The sequence below is a fragment of the Epinephelus moara genome, chromosome 4 (genome assembly GCF_006386435.1).
Source record: "Epinephelus moara isolate mb chromosome 4, YSFRI_EMoa_1.0, whole genome shotgun sequence".
Taxonomy (NCBI): domain Eukaryota; kingdom Metazoa; phylum Chordata; class Actinopteri; order Perciformes; family Serranidae; genus Epinephelus; species Epinephelus moara.
In genome coordinates this window covers 16,014,218-16,033,528 of record NC_065509.1, presented here as the reverse complement: position 1 = coordinate 16,033,528, position 19,311 = coordinate 16,014,218, and the positions used below count along the sequence as shown (strand labels likewise).

Genomic DNA, 19,311 nt, shown 5'->3' with positions numbered 1-19,311 from the left:
CTGTAATATTATTACCATAATTTTATTAGTAATTAGTTACACTACATATTGTCGTGCTTCCAGCTTCCGAAATAAGCTAGGCTACTACGTCTGGATGTGCGTGGGTGGAAATCCCTTCACACGACAAGGAATCTTTTCTGCACTTTACATAACTTCGGCAGGTGAGTACTGAACATACAGCCATTTACATCAGTGTAGGCAACTTTGATGGGCTGCAGTCTCAAGCTCGGGCACAGAACAGCAAGCTAGTGCTGTCCATCCAATGAGCCGTGAGCATGATTAAACCTTTACTAACTGACTCCTGCTTCATGTAATCTTGTTATGTCAACTGATCAATCAACACGCTACATCTAGCAACAAGGAACACATTTGTAAGGGAACAGAGGGGGTACAAACTTCACTGCTGTGAACTGCCTTACAATAACGTGTTACTGCCCAACACTGGTTATGATTTTATCAAGATATTCTTTGTTTTTATTAACTTACTTCTATTCCCTTATTTATGATTTTTCATTTGATCATTCCTGTGTTTTGTTTAACGCCTGTGATGAACGTTTGTTGTTCTTAAATGTTCCAGTGAGTAGGTTTTAGGGTCATCTATTGGCAAAAATGGTATATAATGCTCATAACTATGTTTTCATTTATTTATAATCACCTGAAAACCAAACACTGGCTCTAGATAGGGCCATTTGCATTTTCACATAAGACACCCTAGTTCTCCTACACACTTGGCACACAGGAGAAGTTTCCATTCTGCAACCTCACTGCTAGATGCCACTAAATCCTACACACTGCACCGTTAAATGTGCTCAATAAATAAACCTGACCTGACTTGACTTCAGTAAACTACATCCAGATTTTTTTTTCTTTTTGGACTCTTTTTGAACAAATAACAAAACTTAAACAAAAATGTCTTCAACAAACACTGTTTGGGCTGGCAGTGTGTTCGGCTTGTGCTTGAGCTAGCCGTTGATGGTGAGTCAAGATAAGCCTTAAACAACCCACAGCCAGCCAGCCCTCACTTTCTTTCCTCCAGTCATAACTATTTTCTTTTCATTCAAACAAGATCATATGCTACAGTTTAAACTTCTATATCGTTGCCCCATCATCACTTTCATCAGGTGATATGTCTTTCCAGAGATTATTTTGGGATTGAAGAGAAGCCTGTTTGTCTTTCCCCAGCACTGCTGCAGCTCTGAAGAGATAAAAGGTGGAACACAGGATGAGGATATAGAGGAAGAGTAAGGAAAGCAAAGCAAAAATAATGACCACCTCTCATAAAGCAGCTGAGCTTTGGCGAAGACTCAGGGAGAGACAGGGAGATACATGGGTTGAGAAATGAGAGGGTACACGAGGGATGAACTGAGGTAACGTCTTAACGCCCTCCTGCTTACTAGCTTATGTAGATCTGTGTTCCCTCATTAAAATATCTCCATGGGATGAACCTCGTCCTCAGCTTGGGGAGCAACTACAATCTCTTTAAAAGGCTCTATGTCAGCTCCAAATTAGCTTAATAATGTGTGTGCATGCATGTGCGAGTGTGTGTTTTTGCAGCTGCAGGGATACTTGTGAAAATGTGCCTGAATAAGAGAGAGCGCGAGAGACAGAGGTTGGGAAAGCGGAAAGAGAGGGAGAGAGAGAAGCTGAAACAGGGTTACTCAAGGTAGCTCCTGTTGTGGCAGATAAGCTGCCACCGGCTATTCAGGGATTTGCCAAGATGCCATTTTTATTATCAGAGTTACGGTTAATTACTTCTAGGATGAAATATATTGGAGGAATATTGAATTTGGAAGGTTGGTGCAGCTGACGTGCTGACAGACACATGAAAGAGACAGTTTTCTACCCTCGTGCATTTTGTGATTTCAATCTCATTAATCATTGTGTGGATGTGAAACCATAGCAGCTAATAAAGTTTTAACGAATGGCTCTCAAAATATTATGCTTCCTATTACCCTAGTGATGCTTCGTAGATCAGTAATAAGCCATAGTTGCCATAGCCACTCTAAACTATGTAAGCTACTTTTGATTCATCAGGAATCCAGTAAGGTGGAGAGTTTGACCTCCAGTCATCTTACCATCTGGAAAAAAAAAGCTCCAGAGCATTCAAACTGAAATCCATTCAATAAAAACTTTTAAACATTTTCAACATCAGATGATATATATGTGTGGTGAAATGACCCTTTATAGTGGACATATTAACAGCAAACGTTAGTATGTGAGTCATTAAAGGACTTGTTCAGCAACAAAACCATCATTTGTATATTAGTTGTGCAGGATTTATACATCTGTGGCGAATTGACGCCATACCTTACGCTGTAGCCTGACGTGCACCTCCCCTGAAATGTAACTACACACTGCGGCAACGCCGACCTCCTGTCTATTGTTGTAAGCTTAAACCATTTCCCTCAGTGGAAACTAAGCTTTTATTTACTTTAATGTCACATATAAGAAACAATAAAATGTGAAGACAATTTCCAATGGTATTACAAACAATTTATACTTCCGGATTTATCCTGGCCTCATATGAGCAGAGGAAATCTAGGCTAGGCTAATTTATACAATGTAAAACGCCCCAGGCTTGTGCTAATAACGTTAGCATGTTATATTTGTTTGGAAAACGTATTTAGTATAAGACAGTTATTTTGGCGGTGAATCTTGTGAGTTGTAATGGGACCGAATTTTGCAACGTTACCTTTGTTAAATGTTGCTGTTGTCCCTGGCTTCATATGAGTGGAGAAAAAGTCTGCTAGCTGCAAAGCTAATTTATACAATGTGAAATGTCATAGGCTTGTGTTCAAAACTTTAGCATGCTGTATTTGTGGGGAAAATGCGTCCATAAAGACAAGTGCCTTGTCTGTGAATGCTGCAAGTTATAGTGAAGCTGATTTGTGTACTTGTGTTTGAAATTGTCCCTATTCAGCCATGTTTAATGTGTGTTTTGGGTGTTTTATGAATTAACTAAACTTTACAGCACTTCATAGAAAGAAGCAGACAGAAGCCAACTAGTGTTTTGGAGATGTAACTACAGAGTGACACAGACACACCACTGCACAAGTATAAATGCTTACAATGGCATAGGCTACGATGTAGGCATCCAAAAATGAAGACAATTCTTGATGAATTGAGGCCACAGGGGTCAGGCATTTTACAACAGCAAACCGAGATGAAAATAGCCACTTGCAAACTCTTACACAACTCATGCAGTGGCCTATAATCCAAGTCTCATCCAGTCATATGTTCAGTACTTTCCACATAGTGTTTGGGAAACACTGAGCATACGACTGGATAAATGAGACTCAGATTATACTGCATGAGTTTGCAAAGGGTGTTTTCATATATTTTTGCTGTTGTTAAACACAGTCCCCCTTTACTTCAAATACAAGGTAACATGAGTAATATACAAATGGTCAGTTTGTGGGTTAAGTACTCCCTTAATTAAGGTTCATGAGTTTCTCACATGACAATGAGCAATCATCTCTGCAGTTATAAGCGGTCATCGATAAAGGGTTATTCCTCCACAATTACCAGGTCTTGCATCATTCATGTTGATTAAGTGTGCATTACTGGATTTGGTTTAGATGCTCTGCAGCCTTTGAACAGAAGGAACAAGATTTAACTGGCAGCAGCACTAGATCTGTTAGTGCGATAGAGCTAGTTAACAAGACTAAGTCATGCTAGAGGGGGACAGACATCTGCCAAGGGAATTTTTTATACCTGGAGTCAATGAAGCGTTAAAGTAAAACATTATGGGAAATATGCTTATTCACTTTTTCCACTGAGGGTTAGATGAGAAGATTGATACTCTCATTTCTGTGCCTTAAGAAAGGAGCTGTGGCCAGGAAGTGATTAGTTTAGCTTAGCTTAAAGACAGGAAACAGGGGCAAACAGCTTTTCTGGCTCTGTCCTAAGTTTCTGAAAACTTGTCATCATCATGAGGTTGCTAAGCAACACACGAGATGCTATGAAGTCACTGTGCTTTACCGCTGGTTGTCAAGGCTGTTTCCAAAATTACTACTTACTTATTTTAATATAGTGCACTACAATTACTGTCCGTCATTATATTTGAGTGCCCCAATTCTGAGTGTATAAAAATTCTATAAAAGAAGATTATCACCATACTGAGGTCACAATACTATATTATTGCGATATGCTGAGTATTGCGATACTTATACATTGTGATATATTGGAATTTACTACATTTATGACCAACTGCAAATTATTTCCCCAAAGGAAAACTTTGTCAACATCAGTTACATAACATAAAGTTTTCAGTCTGTTCATCTGACCTCAATCATTTTTATTGCAGCAAAATGTGATGCAAAGCAGACAGACTGACCAACACAGTCATAAAACCTGTCAGAAATGCTGCATACACCTGACAAACTGAACTGTTGGCAGATTTAATGCCCTCTGCAAGGCCAGATTAATCATGTGAGGGAAACACTTCACAAGCAGGCATCCCGCTAACTCAATGGTAACACCCATGTTAGAAGCGTTGTCTGATACAGTGACAAGGTTTTTGTCGGCTGTATTTTGCAGGAGGTCTGCAGTGTTTGCTTCAGTGTGACTTTCATGTACTGCTTCAGTTTGGAGAACATGAGACAGTAGCAGTTCTCTGTGAGATAATGTGCCATTATAGTCACATATGAATCCACTGACCTTGAAGTCCAGGCGTCACAAGTTAATTCCACCCTTCCTGCTGTACTCAAAGATTCCTCAGCTGTATGCTTCAACTTCTCTGTAGAGCTTGGGTACTGCTATGTTGGTGAAAACCGTCAGGGCGGAGTCACATACTGACTGAGTGTTTTTAGCATGTAACAAAAGTCTTTGTTTTCAACAACACTGTATGGATGCAGATCTTTGCACATGAAGTAGTTTATGGACTGCGTTATTTTCTTAGCTCTCTCAGAGTTAGATGGTAGTTTTGTCGAGCTAAGTATCCAGTGTCCAGTGTTGGTTGATTTTTCAGCAGAGCTGGTTTAGCGTTAGTGGCTAATGCTATCTCTGGATGGTGGAGTGTGAGGTAAGCCCTCATGTTCGTAGTATTCCTGAAGTATTTCATTCTCATATGACACTGCTGCAAATCATGTGTCATATCCAAGTCCTCCTTTCCTTCAGTGTTAAAAAATCCAAAATAAGTCCATACGTTTAATTTAAATACTGTACATTTCTAATTTCTTTCTCTGGTGCCTCCATCTTTGTTTTGATGAACTTCCTGCCAGATGCTGACTGTGACCTCTGTTGACCTCACCAGGAAACAAACATCAGCACCATCTAGTGGACTGGAAAAAGCAATTCATTTTATTACTCTAGTACCAAAAGTTGTATTAAAATGTAAATTTGCAAAAATGAATAATGTATATAATAAAAGATCGATACTTGGCGTCTGTGTATTGATATAATATCGCTACGCAAAATATCGCGATACTATGCTATATCAATTTTTCCCCCCACACCTATATGATAAGTACCAGTTTTAGAGACAGTGGGCACCAATCCAAGTCGTCATATACCGCTACTTTGTCAGTAGACCTTCAGCTTGAGACACAGATGCAGAGAGGCGCCCCATTGTAGCAGTATGATACGCACTGGTTGGTGGCAGAAAAAACTCCGGACCTTTACCTGGATGCCCATTGTTTGGTTCCTGTGTGAATTCTAAGCTAATCCAAGATGTATTTTTCTAAACTTAACCACGTGCTTTTGTTGCCTAAACCTAAGGAAATCAACCTGAAAACAAAGTATTTTACCCAGATTGTAAGTTTTGAAAAAGACTTTTTGCAGGTAACAAGCAGAAACTGTACATTTCCTGTGAAAACTGAAATACATACATGTGGTCTGTGAATGTCCAAATCAGATGCTAGAGGGCACCTAGGGCGTCATATTTTGACATGTACATCAACTGACAAAGCAGCAGTATGTGACAAGTTGGGATAAAAATGTGTTCGGCAGCCACTTCTAGGTGCAGCCATTCTAATCAGTGGCAAAGTGCAGCCAAACTAAAATTTGGTAATAGTTAAATCTTTAGCGATGAATCCCAGTAAGAGAGTATCTGAAGCCAGTCAGTAAACAGAGTCCTGTGACTCCTGTGACATGCTGACCTATGTTACACAGATGTTTTTCCCCTCATGAAACACATGAACATGCTTCTCAGTTGCCGAAGAATGTAATTTTGCTGCAGGTCACACTTTGCTGCAGCGTGGTGTGTTTTCGGTGGCACCCTCAACTTTTAAAAAAGTGAATAATCGCATTTCCCAAAATGTTGAACTGCCTCTCTAATGTATACTTTTTTTTTTTTTACCATTACTAAAGCCATATAGTTATAACAAATTCACTCTTTTTAAAGTATGCCTAATGAGAAAGGTGTGTTTGTGTGTATGTGTGTTTATGTGTTTACCAGCCACCATCTGTCTCCAAATGGACCACCACATCAGTCAGAAAATCACCCATAAACAACCTAAAACAGACAGGAGTCAAATTAAAAGCTAATTTGGGTCTTAAATCATTACACCTGTGTGACTGGCTTGGACCTCTCAGGGCATTGTGTGTGTGAGTGTGTTTGTGTTTGAAGATTTGCGTGCTGCCAACACTTCAGTTCTTCCTACGTCTGGCCAAGCACAACACTGGCATGGTAGCAAAATGGCCATAGTGAGCGCCTGGCAGCGGCATCTGAGAAGAGGACGCCAAGCTGAGGCAGCAGGAATCAAGTCTATGCAAAAAAAAGGTCACACCCTCACCTCTGCCCTACAATCCACTCTGCCACAACACGGGTGAATTAGCATCTCAGTCTAGTTGCCATTAACGCCCGAGTGCATTCATCAAGGTACCTGAAGCAGCTGCTGATATCTAATGACAGCAGATTCATGTTCATATCATCCACTGTAGTCTGATCTTTAAAGAAAAATGTTTAAATGTGGTGATAGGAGCATCTGCTAAAGGCAGCTAGAGAGGCAGAGGTCCCAGACTGCTGGCTTTGGCCTCTCGCTGAGCTCTGGCACCAATGTCAAATCATATCGCAGACATTTAGCATTATTCAAATTGAGGCATTGAAATCCTTCCTGTATGTTATAATGACATTTGTGCATTTCTTCTGGCTGCACCATAACTATTTAACTGTTTTCTGGGAAAAAGAAGCGCTGATAGATATTATTTGTCAAATCCAGTTTTTCCACCATTCATCATGGGGGCAGGGGTAATTGTGGAGGGTACTGCCTATGGAACATTCCACTGAGGGGGGAATAATGGGGGTGGATAGATTCAGTATCTCTCCTGTGCTGGACAGAGCCTTTCGAACTGTCCTCCATTAAAGCATGTGTTCTGATGAGTGATTCAGTGTGTCTATATTGGGCAGGAACTCGAAACAGTGACATGAAAACGCAGTTGGCAGCAGCTTCACAAATCCCACATCAGGCCCAAGGAAACCATAATCACCACTTTCGTTTTTCAGCCTTGTTTATTTCAGAGGCTGGGGTTACAATTAAGACCATTTGCCTTGCAATTACTGTGTTAAAAATAATAAAACAATTTCGGCCTACCTAAAATACCTGCATTTTGTGTAATGATTCAGGGCGTGCAAATTGAAATTGCAATGTTTGGACATTGTCAGGGAGCTGTGCGAAGCTGCCAGAGTGATAGAACTATGTTTATCTGGATGTTTGTCTACTTCTGGATTGCTAGCACTTTGTCAGAATGCAGCCAAACCCTGGTCACAATTTCTGCCTGACCTTCACCGGATAATTTTAGCTGTGTGGATGTATAATGTCATGATTTACTGCAAGGATTAGTTTTTCAACAGCCACAACGTAACTGAGGAACGTCTCCCCAGGGCCAGTAAGTAAATTCCCCTGTCAGTAACCCACCCCCGCTCAGAACGCCCCCCCAGTCCGCCCACATGCTCCCCACCACACCACTTACCCTAATTTTCCCAATAAAGTCACACAGCTCAGCCAATCTCTGCCCTGAGGCCAGCAGCTAGCCAGGGACGTACACTGTGCTCTGAGGGGCAGCTCTGTTCAAATAAACACCCCACCACACACCTCTCCACTGCACTGTCCCCTCTCGTCATTCGGAGCCTCCAGGAACAGGAATTGCAGGTAATGTGATGCTGACCCAAAAAGACAAGATCATTATCTGCATTTTTAAGAATTTGCTTTGTAAACAATTTATGAGGGAGGAAATGCATTCAGTATGAATAGGCTAAAGCAGCATTAAAAGAGCTGCATGTGAAATTCAAAGCATATCTATAGCCCCTTTTACACAGCCTGTTTAAGGCGGGAATGTTGGGCCGTTATTCCGCCTCACAATTCCGTAGAAAAGGTACAATGGTGGAATGGGTGGACAGAGTTGTTTCACCTTTAGGCCGGCAGCAAAGACATCTTTGTTAAAGGGACAGCTGACATAATGGGACAGGTGTGACGTTTTGACAAGGTATTATGTGTGCGACCCACTGCTGGGAGACTTCAAAAGCAGCTAGCAGCAGCTAACAGCTAACTCAAAGAAGAATAACAGCAGCTGAGGATGTCCACAAATTGAAGAGACAACAAGGTCAAGGAATTCCTTGTTATTGTCATGAAAGGGCTGCCATCTTAAATGCTAAGTTATATGTTGCACTAGAGGCCAACGCTATCGTGTTACACATCACGCCCATCACGTTGTTTTAGCTTCCATTGACTTCATTCTCTGCTCAGGACGCCATTACTCCACTATGTCTTTACATAGCAAGTTTGTTTGCTGCTGTTTTATTGCTGGCATACTTTCTAAGATAGATGACAAAACTTAAATCACACACTAATGTGGCTTTATGCTGATGGTATTTGGTCATATATATATGTATAAAAAGGCGGCGTAATAAAGGGTCTTCATTGCAATCCTAGTGCCGAATCTCTGTGTAAAAAGGGTTTGTAATACGAGTCTGAGCCAGGATTGTCTGCACACGGCTCTCAACATGGAGGTGGCTGACCTGCCGGCTAGCAGCTAATTGTGCTAACAGCGCAAACACTGCTAACAATGGCAACAGTGCTGCTCAGGACGCCATTACTCTACTATATCTTTACATAGCAAATACTTGTTTGCTGCTATATTAATGCTCTCAAAAAAACATTAGTAGCTCATTTAATTGCTTTTTTGGACAATGGGGGGCAGCATAACAAGCTGCAAGCACATCATTACAGTATTATCCCCTTATAAAATTGTTATAGTGAACATATTCTTATTTATACATTCAGCAGACACAGAGCAACATTTGGAGTCATGATTCTGGACACCTGACTAATGCAAGTCTAATATTCACTCACCTTTTAGCTCTGTCTTTGGTCTCAGCTCACTCATGAGAGAAATATCTGGCTCTTAAGCTGCTACACGCTCCACTGTGCTCACCTCAGCTGGTTATTGACTTTGTCTGTCAGCCATTTGGAGCAGGGCAGGTAGTGTACAGTGGGTTTATTAGAGCATTTTCACCAAAAACATCTGCCTGCCTGAGACAGAAAACATGGGGTGATGAGAGTGTTGAGACTGGAGCAACAAACAGAAAAGTTGCGTGCCACAAAACCAAACAACAAACTGAAAGGCACTGAAACCTGCAGAGTCAGGTGATATTCCTCTGTGGGTTTGTCACTAAGAGCCACGCATAACTGCTGAGTAAATTATGATAAATTACATTATGTCCATTGAAAGATGTTTATGAGGTTTTTCATACAAATCTTTACAGCCTTAACCCCATTTGTACGTCCTTAAAGCCTCTCAACATTGCACTCACACATCTAACCAAACTGTATCGTTCAACCTTTCCCCCTCATCTTTCCGTCCCTGCAGACCTCTGTTATCTGTTTAAGGCCTAAATCCGTCCACTCTTGTAACTCGTAAGACGCTTGGCCCTGCTGAGCACCGCGGCGTGTGTGTGCGAGAGCGGCACGGATATGAATGTCCGTGTTGCATGTTTTTGATCCAATTGTTGTGGAATCTTGTTCAGACTGCGACACATGTGCTGTTAAGATGAGAAATGGCGAGCCCATAAAAGTTGTGCGTCACGTCCCACGCAATACAAGCCGTATAGGCACGAGGTCTGGCTGTGCCGTGCGGGGGAGAGCTCACAGTGCACGGAAAGCTCATGTCTCACACCAAGCTCTGTGCTGCAGGCCCACATGCACTAATTAGACCTGATATACAGCCTGATGTGTGCTGATTGAAAGCAGGCTCATCTAACTCAGGACAGGGTCCTGTTGCACTGCTGTGGAACGCCGGAGGGTGTCATTTTGTTTCCAGGCGCTTGTCTAAGGTCAGTTTCATGGTCTCCAGACAAATTTCGTTGGTAGAGATTTAGAGAGGGTAAACTGATGCGGATCTATGGGTATTATGCACCAGCTTATTGACGGTGTAGAAGGATGTGGTGGTTTGTGCTCTCGCAGGGCTCTGCAGCTCACAACCAGCTGTCCATGTGGCGACAGCTTCAGCTTCACACAGAAATGAGTGGCATGCACCAGGCAGCACAGGCCGCGGCACCATGCCAACCATGCCAGGCACTCCCTCGGTGCCTCTTGCAGCATGCGCCCTGTGTTGGATGTGTTAGGCTATAGTGTCTTGCTTGAGGAATGATAACAGAGAAACACTAAGCCCTCAACTCTTGTTCTCTATTGGTGTCTCTCTCTCTCTTGTGGATTTGTCACACAGTTTCTGTCTAATCTGAACGACAAGTACATGCATGAACAGTCTGGGTTTTTTTGCAGGCTTCATTCTTCACTATTATCTCAGCCTCTCTCTCATAAAATGTATCAGTGGGGAGGTATTAAGATGGCAGGACAATTACCCAAAGAGCTATTTTCACTGGAACTGCAATCAAACATCTGGAAGACTCAGCCATCCACAATCAGTCTCTTCACCAATGCTTTACTATTTTCTACTCAGACAGTTTATGGAAGATTCTCAGTTCCAGTAGGAATGTTACACAAGGTTGGACGCAAGGCTCTTTGTTCACTATAGCAAGACTGTCCAAAGGATCTGCACGGAGAACGCTCTCCGGCAGTTTCACTTCAATTATATGTAAAAAAAGAAAATGCTGGGACAGTTTAGCAGCTCAGACCAATAGCATGTAGAGAACAGCCATCCTTGTGATTTTACAGCTGGTTTGCAATTGCAGAGTAATTACAGATTAAGAAAACATGACTTGTGTCAATGCAATAATGGCAGCCCATTGACAAATCCGCCTTAAGCAGCCCAACACCTGGTGAAAGACCAATTGTTAGGTTTAACAGCATGCCAGCTTGAAAAGAACACAGTGAGTACACTGGGTTCATTTTTCCCAACATTTGTCTTTGTAATGAACTGAAATTTGTCTTTGGGATGAAGACCTGCCATTTGTACGCAGCTTAAACAAATTGTGTTCCAATAGCTTTCTCACTGACCCAGAGGTGATTTGACTTTCCTTCAACTCGCACATTATTAGTCAAAATATCACATTTCTATTTATTCTGTAAGGACTTAATGTACGATTGCCGAGTGTCCAGCAGAGTTGTTGACTTGGCTGATGGTAGTCACTACTTAATAACAGGTCCGCCAGCTGTGGGTTTTTTAATTGCTAATCATGCACAATGCCAACACTGGCACAATAGCTTCCCAAGCACACAGGTAGTAAATCTGTTTGACCACTATACAGGTGGGACAGCCAGTCACCCTGACAAATGTAAAAATCTACACCCAAACCCTGACTATATGACACTCACAAGCAGGAAGGTAACTAATCATTGCCTTTCACCAAATCTGATACAACACACAAAAAGTGCATTAACAGACACACAAACAAACTGGAGGCTTCCCCCTAACTAACATACAGCTATATAACCTCGATCCTCGTCTTCAGGCAGCTACTGATGGGGAGCACTTATTCACTGGAAACCAATGTGGTGTCCTCCAGCCTTAATTCTCAGCTCCCTAGCTTATCATTTATGAACAACCATGTTAGCCAACTGGTTAGCGAGCAGAACTGAACGTTCGGCCATGTTTTAGTTAAGTGAGTGTGACTAGGCAGTTGGAGTTTGGAGCAAAAACAAAAAGGACAAAGAACTTGAATATTGCTTTGCCTCATGAGATTAAAAAAACTCGTGTATGAGTTCTTCAACTTCCCAAAGTTGCATTTAAACAAGTAGGAAGCTGTAATTTTGACCAAAGCTCTAAACGCCTTCACACGGGTTAACAAATCTTCATTATCACAGGAGGTAGCAACACAAACCAAACCACAAAGCCTAGACTTCATCTTACCAAAATGGTTAATCTGATCCTGGACGAGCCCCCAGTTGGTCACAAGCCGGCTCAAGGCCGGACAAAGGAGGAAAGACCACACGTGAATTGCAGCTAAAAAGAAGTTTATTTCACATAACTAAAAGGAAATTAAATCAGCATTGACTTGACAACAGCTGACCTACACCACCTATGGCTAACTTCTCCCCGCAGACGTATGTGAAACATAAAAACGTAGCTGCACAGGTAAATCTGAATGTGCAGCATACAGTATATGCTGCGTAATAACACGCTGCTGCTTCGTCAAAGCTGGATTCACAGATTCACTGCAGGGAGACTTGATTGTATTTGCCTATTCCAAAGGGTAATCAGACCTCCCAATGGCTCCACCACCACCTTAGCCATAAAAATAACTAGACATGAGAAAAGGCCACATCATGCTCCATGCTGCCAGAGTTTGGCTTGAGCATGGACATACTCCAGTGGACCCATAATCTACCATGAGGTGAGCTCATAGGGGAGTCAGCCTTGAGACCTCCCAGCTCAAACATGACAGCTACCTGTGCTGTGTGGACATTTGATCCTGGTGGGCAGTCAAATGAACTCTCATACATCACATTTCCCTCCCTAAACATGACACTCTGGTGGGATTTAAGGGTCAGTCATTGCATTTCAGTTGCAGTAGATTATTCAGTGCTCAGCAAAGCTGCTATACATCCAGCTCTATACATTCAACAGAATGTGTAACATAAACTGTTCACGCTGTGAGTTGTATATACTATATGTTACCGCGAGTGGAAGAATGTAAATGCTGACATAAGGTTTGTATGTGTGTCAAATGGTGGCGAGTGTGCAGCTGTGCATGAACATGTCTGTGTGTGCATGTGATGGAGTTACTTACCCCTAGAAAGCACAGACGTGATCCTGAGCATTTACTGCCACTTTAAAAGATCAAGCTGCAACAAAGTCACGATTATTATTATTAAATGTAATGGGAGAAAACTCCAGTCACTAAACATACATGTTTAACCAAAATGCACAATGGACTAACACTTACTGAGTCTGGAGCAAACCTTTGGTAGGCAGATTTTGTTCCCATCGGACAGAGCTATTTTAATTGCGCATTGCATTGTTGGACAACGGTGTACAGTAGTACTGTCTGAGACCACATTCATACATTTAGTGGTTTCAACTGCGTTTATCTCGTAATCATTCATGCAGTCATACAGAAAGACAGAATATAGAACACAACTGGGACACATCCCAGCCCCGTTTCAGCGGCCATCGTAAACGTCTCCACCACAAGTTATGTTTTCATCTCATCATCTCTGCACTTCAAAATTAAACGTTTTCTCTCTCGTTCGGATTTCGTACGAGATGGCAAGCACACAAGCCAATACTTAGAGACACAAGTCTGGTGTCAGAATGTGCTCAATCAGCTATTCTTCATCGTACCGTGTTTGAAAAAGTGCAGGCTCTGTTACTGACAGAGGATAATGCGGGAAAAAAGCATGATGGGGGACGTTGGTTTGTCCTGTGATTTTGCTACCAGTTGGAACTCCTCACAGCGGCACTGATTCGCTTATACAAGTCATTTCAGTAGCGTTGGCTGAAGCCAGCAGTAATGATGAGTTGCAGTATGCCAACCACATGGTGGACGCTGCCTCCCCAGACCTCAGACTGTCTGCACAGAGATACACCTTGCTGTTTGAGTGGTTGGGAATACGGGAGTGTGCCAAGAAACATTCAGCCATTTTCATCCTTTAATCAAACTGACCTTCTTTTCTTTCAGCACATGCATGGACAAATATACACCCATGCCACCACTACGCATATATGGACAGATGAATATGGACACATGGCGCAATATAACTTTACCCCACAGGTGACACAGTTTGCAAACTTGTTGAATCTGTTTGTGTTGTTTTACTTTTCCTTCTTTCTCTCCATCCAACTCCCTTCTTCCCGTCTCTCTCCTCCTCCTCCTCCTTCTCCTCCTCCTCCATCCCTTTTCTGTCTCCCACTTAAAGCTGCTTCTCCTCTCTGTTGACAGCTTTGCTCGGCTGAAAAAAAGAAGCAGAATTACTGAGTAAAAGGGAAAAAGAGAGCAAATAACAGCTCTTAGAATGTTTGGATTGTGAAACCAGAACATTAGTACAAACCATAATGGCTGGCCCAGAGAGCCCAGCGCCTCTCCAGAACTTCACTCTCACAGGCAATGATGTAACGCCAGCCATTTCATATGAAGCATTCGCTTGTTGCACTCCTCAAAGTCTATTTATACCTTCTTCGTCTACTCAAAATAAAGCAGCCTATGTTAGGCTGATGCCCTTTAAATAGCCTGTTTGTTTAAGCTAAGGGAATTAGAATACAACTTTATGGTGCTGATAGCCTACTATAATTCTGGAAACTTTGAACTGTTTAATGCCCGCAAAGTAGAAAAAGATGTGAGCTATTTATCACAAAAATGATGAAAAGAAGAACGTCAGACGACCTTGGGTGTTAGTGATGATGTCCTGCGCTCAGATATCCATAAATGACTAAATTCACGGACATAAAATACAAGTGACTCACTCCACTGGCAGGTACAACCTGCTACGCTGTCCAGGATAGATACTTTTACTACTACAAAGCAATGTGTGTGTGTCTGTGTGTCTGTGTGTGTGTGTGTGGCACGTGTGTTTGTGGTGCCAACCAGGCCTCAGTGTATACTACGCAGCAGAATAAACAAGTCTGTCTGTGTTCACAGTCTGTAATTAAAGCCGTATAAAAGTGCACACGCATGCAGTAACAGCACACGTCATGGCCCTGAGCGGCTCTGTTTCCCTCAGCCCCTCAGCATGGGCTTGACAACAGCTGACCTGAACCACCTATGGCTAACTTCTCCCCTCAGACGTATATGAAACATAAAAACATAGCATAAAAAAAAGCTGCACAGGCGTGGGCCGCTCAGCTTTACCTCGATGGAGCTGAATGTGCAGCATACAGCAAATGCTGCGTAATAACACGCTGCTGCTGCTGCTGCTGCTGCTGCTGCTGCTGCTGCTGCACTTCACAACCGCCTGTTGCAGTCTTGCTTCGTCAAAGCTGGATTCACAGATTCACTGCAGGGAGACTTGATTGTACTGGCCTATTCCAAAGGGTAATCAGACCTCCCAATGGCTCCACCACCACCTCAGCCATAAAAATAACTAGACATGAGAAAAGGCCACATCATGCTCCATGCTGCCAGAGTTTGGCTTGAGCATGGACATACTCCAGTGGACCCATAATCTACCATGAGGTGAGCTCATAGGGGAGTCAGCCTTGAGACCTCCCAGCTCAAACATGACAGCTACCTGTGCTGTGTGGACATTTGATCCTGGTGGGCAGTCAAATGAACTCTCATACATCACATTTCCCTCCCTAAACATGACACTCTGGTGGGATTTAAGGGTCAGTCATTGCATTTCAGTTGCAGTAGATTATTCAGTGCTCAGCAAAGCTGCTATACATCCAACTCTATACATTCAACAGAATGTGTAATATAAACTGTTCACGCTGTGAGTTGTATATACTATATGTTACCACGAGTGGAAGAATGTAAATGCTGACTTAAGGTTTGGATGTGTGTCAAATAGTGGGGAGTGTGCAGCTGTGCATGTAGGCACATGAACATGTGTTTGTGTGTGTCTGTGTGTACATGCATGTGAGCTTGAGAGACTCTCCATTATAGTTTCTGACCAGATTTTGCCCTCTGGTGGTGCAACTCAGGCAGCACTGTCTGTGCATCACCCCTCGACAAGTGAAAAGCAACGCTAACAGCTGCAGACTACAGATTTTTGCTGTGTAAATTAGGAGATGTGATCCAAATGAACACTTTGCACACATTTTATTCTTAAATTTGGGAACATTTTTGCACACACACAAAAAAAACTGCAGTAGCTCAGATGGACATCTGCTGCAGCTAAGCATTAAATGGAGGGTTGTTGAGAGGACTAAGCCAAAGTGAATGAATAGCTCTACACTTGGTTGTGTGTGTCTTTGTGTGCGTGAGTGTGTACCCATGCATATATGTACGTCCGTGCGTGTGCGTCAGTCACCAAACAGATCCCCTTGGAGCCAGTGATGGTCCCACGCATTTCCCATGCTCACTCACACCAAGCAGTGAGTTCCACAACACTCTCTCACTCTTCTCTCTCTCATTTTCACCCTGTCATGTCCTCTTCCCCTCTCCTTTTCTTTCTCTCGCTCCCGTCGTCACCGCTGCCATCATCATCCCACTTTGTTTTCAGCTGATTTTCAGCCTGACCTCATCTCTGGAGGAGGATAATTACCAAATGGGGACACCGTGTTTTAACAGTGATTTCGAGGTCAACGACTCGCTCACGTTTTGCAGGTCTTTTTTGTTCTCGGGCTGTGAAACTTGCCAATGTTCCTGAACCCCCCTCCCCCCTTTTTTTTGTACCCCCATGCATACATCAGGCCATAGTGAGATTGCTTTAGGAGTAATCACTGTAATCTCTCACTGTCTGAGGAGTTGGCAGGGCACCCTCTGTGCACTGCGTCTTGGAACATTGTGTCCATGCAGTGCTAGATGTTAAAGAGTGGTGATTGCGGAGAATGTGGCATGGTTTTGCAGAATGCCAGCCTATTAAGTTCAGCCATGCCAAAGCTATATTTGTGTTCCAAATGCTCTGCTGAATTGCAAAGTAGAATGTACTGTACATTTTTTTCACATGAAAACACAAGAAATTGCTTAATTTTGCCAAGATAAAGAATTTAAAAACATATATATCTTGCCCTCATAATCATCTGAGTTTGTATTTTTGTGTGCAGTCTGAGCGGCGGATGCTAAGTGGCCACATGCAGGTTTCATTAGTGTGACCTGGTTAGGGGACGGTGTTGGAGCAGGTGGTCAGTGGTAGATAGGGCAGAGAGATGGGGGACCCTGAGCGAGTAAAGCACAGGGCTAACAGGAGCTGTGCTGGTATTCCACTCACCTTGAGCATGTAAAACACTATCCCTGTGGAAGCAGCATGAGGCGTGGGGGGAAGGGGTCGAACTTTTCTTCCCTGCCTGGACATAGATCACATAACTGGGCCAGCATGGGACGGAGCCTGCCTCAGCTGTGGAGGTAAACCACTAGAAAACACTCTAGATCAGTGTAAGCTTGGTGTCACATGTGAATAAACCCAGAGAAAAAAGGAATTTACAAGTCATGTTTTACATCGCAGGAGATTAACAAAGAGAAGCGACCAAATCAATATGAGCCTCGTAGCTACCATATCATTTTAGTGCAGTTTTAATTAAATCAAACACATGCATGAATCCACACCCATCACTACCCTATTCATTCCACAGTAACACCCATCACTGCCCCTAAGTGTCAGTTTGAAGGAGCAGCATTCAGGGAATGTAACTCATGTCGTACGTGCCTCGAGGTTGCCACAGAAATTAAGCACATAGGTGTAAAGAAATGCCAGTCAGCCTCTCCATGGCTCCTTCAGTCCGGCTCCTGGCAGAGCGCTGGCGAGGCCCGGGGCCCAGGAATGCTGTGCCCATCTGTCAACACGGAGCTGCCTTCCCTGGCAGATACCACAGAGAGGATTTTTGTAACCTGGCCCTGGGTGGATTTCATAACCTGGCCTGGCAGTATAGTAGAGAGCCTAAGGGCTGCAGGAAGATTATGTGCTCGCATAAGATGGAGCTGCATACGTGTGTGTGTGTGTGTGTGTGTGTGCGTGTTTATCCTAGAAGCCTTTTCTCAACAGAGAAGGCTGATAAAGACACTAGAAAGTTCTACAGAATTTATTGAGCTACCGTCTAACAAATATCTCCCATCTCCTCTGCTCATCTCTCTGTCCTGCCCTCTCCTCCTTCACCTTCTCCTCCCCCTTTCATATCTCTTCCCACCACTCCTGCTCTGCTCCCGTAGCGCTGATATTTATAATGAATGGTGTTCTCTATGTGGGGCCTGAATGTGTGTGGTGGAGCCAAGGGAGCACCACCTGAGTGATGATTCTGTCTGCCCGAGTCTCTCTCTACCTCGCTCTCTCTCACTCACTCACACACACACACACACACACACACACACACACACACACACACACACACACACGCCTGACCTGCTGGGAACACAGGGTCTTGCTGTATCAGGCCTCTGTGGCAGGGGCAATTAGAAAGGTCCAGACGGAGCACAAGCTCTCTTCTCATACTGTCCCCATTAGAGAGGGAGAGACAGGCAGTGAGGGAAGACAGGAAGAGGACACACATTAACACACTGTCTCTCACTCTCGCACACAAAACACACAGTGGGCGTACAGTAACCTTACGCAGTCCTGCGCTTGCTAGGTGACTCGGTGGCTCAGCTCGGCCCAGCACGTTATAATTAGCCCTTTTCTAAATTGCTCAGCTGTGTTTTAACCTGCTCAACAGACTTCTCAGCGAGTGTCCGAGACGTGGGTCAAGCCATCATGTCGGTGGTCCCTGAACTTTCCTGTCAAATACTGAGAATAATGGGCTCAAGTTGGACGAAGCACAGTCTCTGTGCCAAGATGACGACACAATGATCGATGCTCTAAACGCTGCAGAACTTGCCACACAGTTAGAGGTGATGAAAATGGATTCAGAGTCGCTGAATGATGTGTTTATGTGTGAGTGGTTTTTGCACAGGATGACAGCATGACGCCAGTGACTTAGTGGCCTTCGTGGCGATATATGCACGTCACAGCTGACAGTGTGGGTGTGTGTGTGTGTGTGCTTATGTGTGTGTCAGGACCTGATATGTGGCACGCAGGGCTCATCCTTGACCAGAGACGTGCACAGAGATCAGTGCTCTTTCCACGCCACCTTTTGTCTCCACATGAATTATCCATCAGGGCCAAGTGTGGTAATCAAGCTGCTCCGGCAAGCCTTATTACAATGTTGGTCATTTAGCCTATTAGCAATGCTCTTACCTCATTTCTTGGTCAACTCCAATTGCATGGAAAATAGAGCAGTCAGCATGTTAAATGGGCTCAGGGAAGGCTGGGTGAGTTAAGGGCCATAAAGCGACGGCAGCTGATACAGCACATGCAGGCTCGTGGAGAGACGCTGCAAACCTCA

At 43.4% G+C, this 19,311-nt stretch overlaps 1 protein-coding gene across 2 annotated transcripts in view; it reads right to left on the bottom strand.

Annotated features, from left to right (window-relative positions):
- bnip1a (BCL2 interacting protein 1a) overlaps positions 1 to 19,311 on the bottom strand; it is a 47,016-nt gene that overhangs the window by 11,006 nt on the left and 16,699 nt on the right. The window contains exon 7 of one of the 2 annotated variants that reach the window (XM_050041586.1): positions 14,152 to 14,288. The exons of the other annotated variant lie outside the window; for it this stretch is intronic. The gene's annotated coding sequence lies outside the window, so the exon portion shown is untranslated. Of the gene's footprint in view, positions 1 to 14,151; positions 14,289 to 19,311 lie in introns of those variants that run through there. 2 annotated transcript variants of the gene reach the window in all.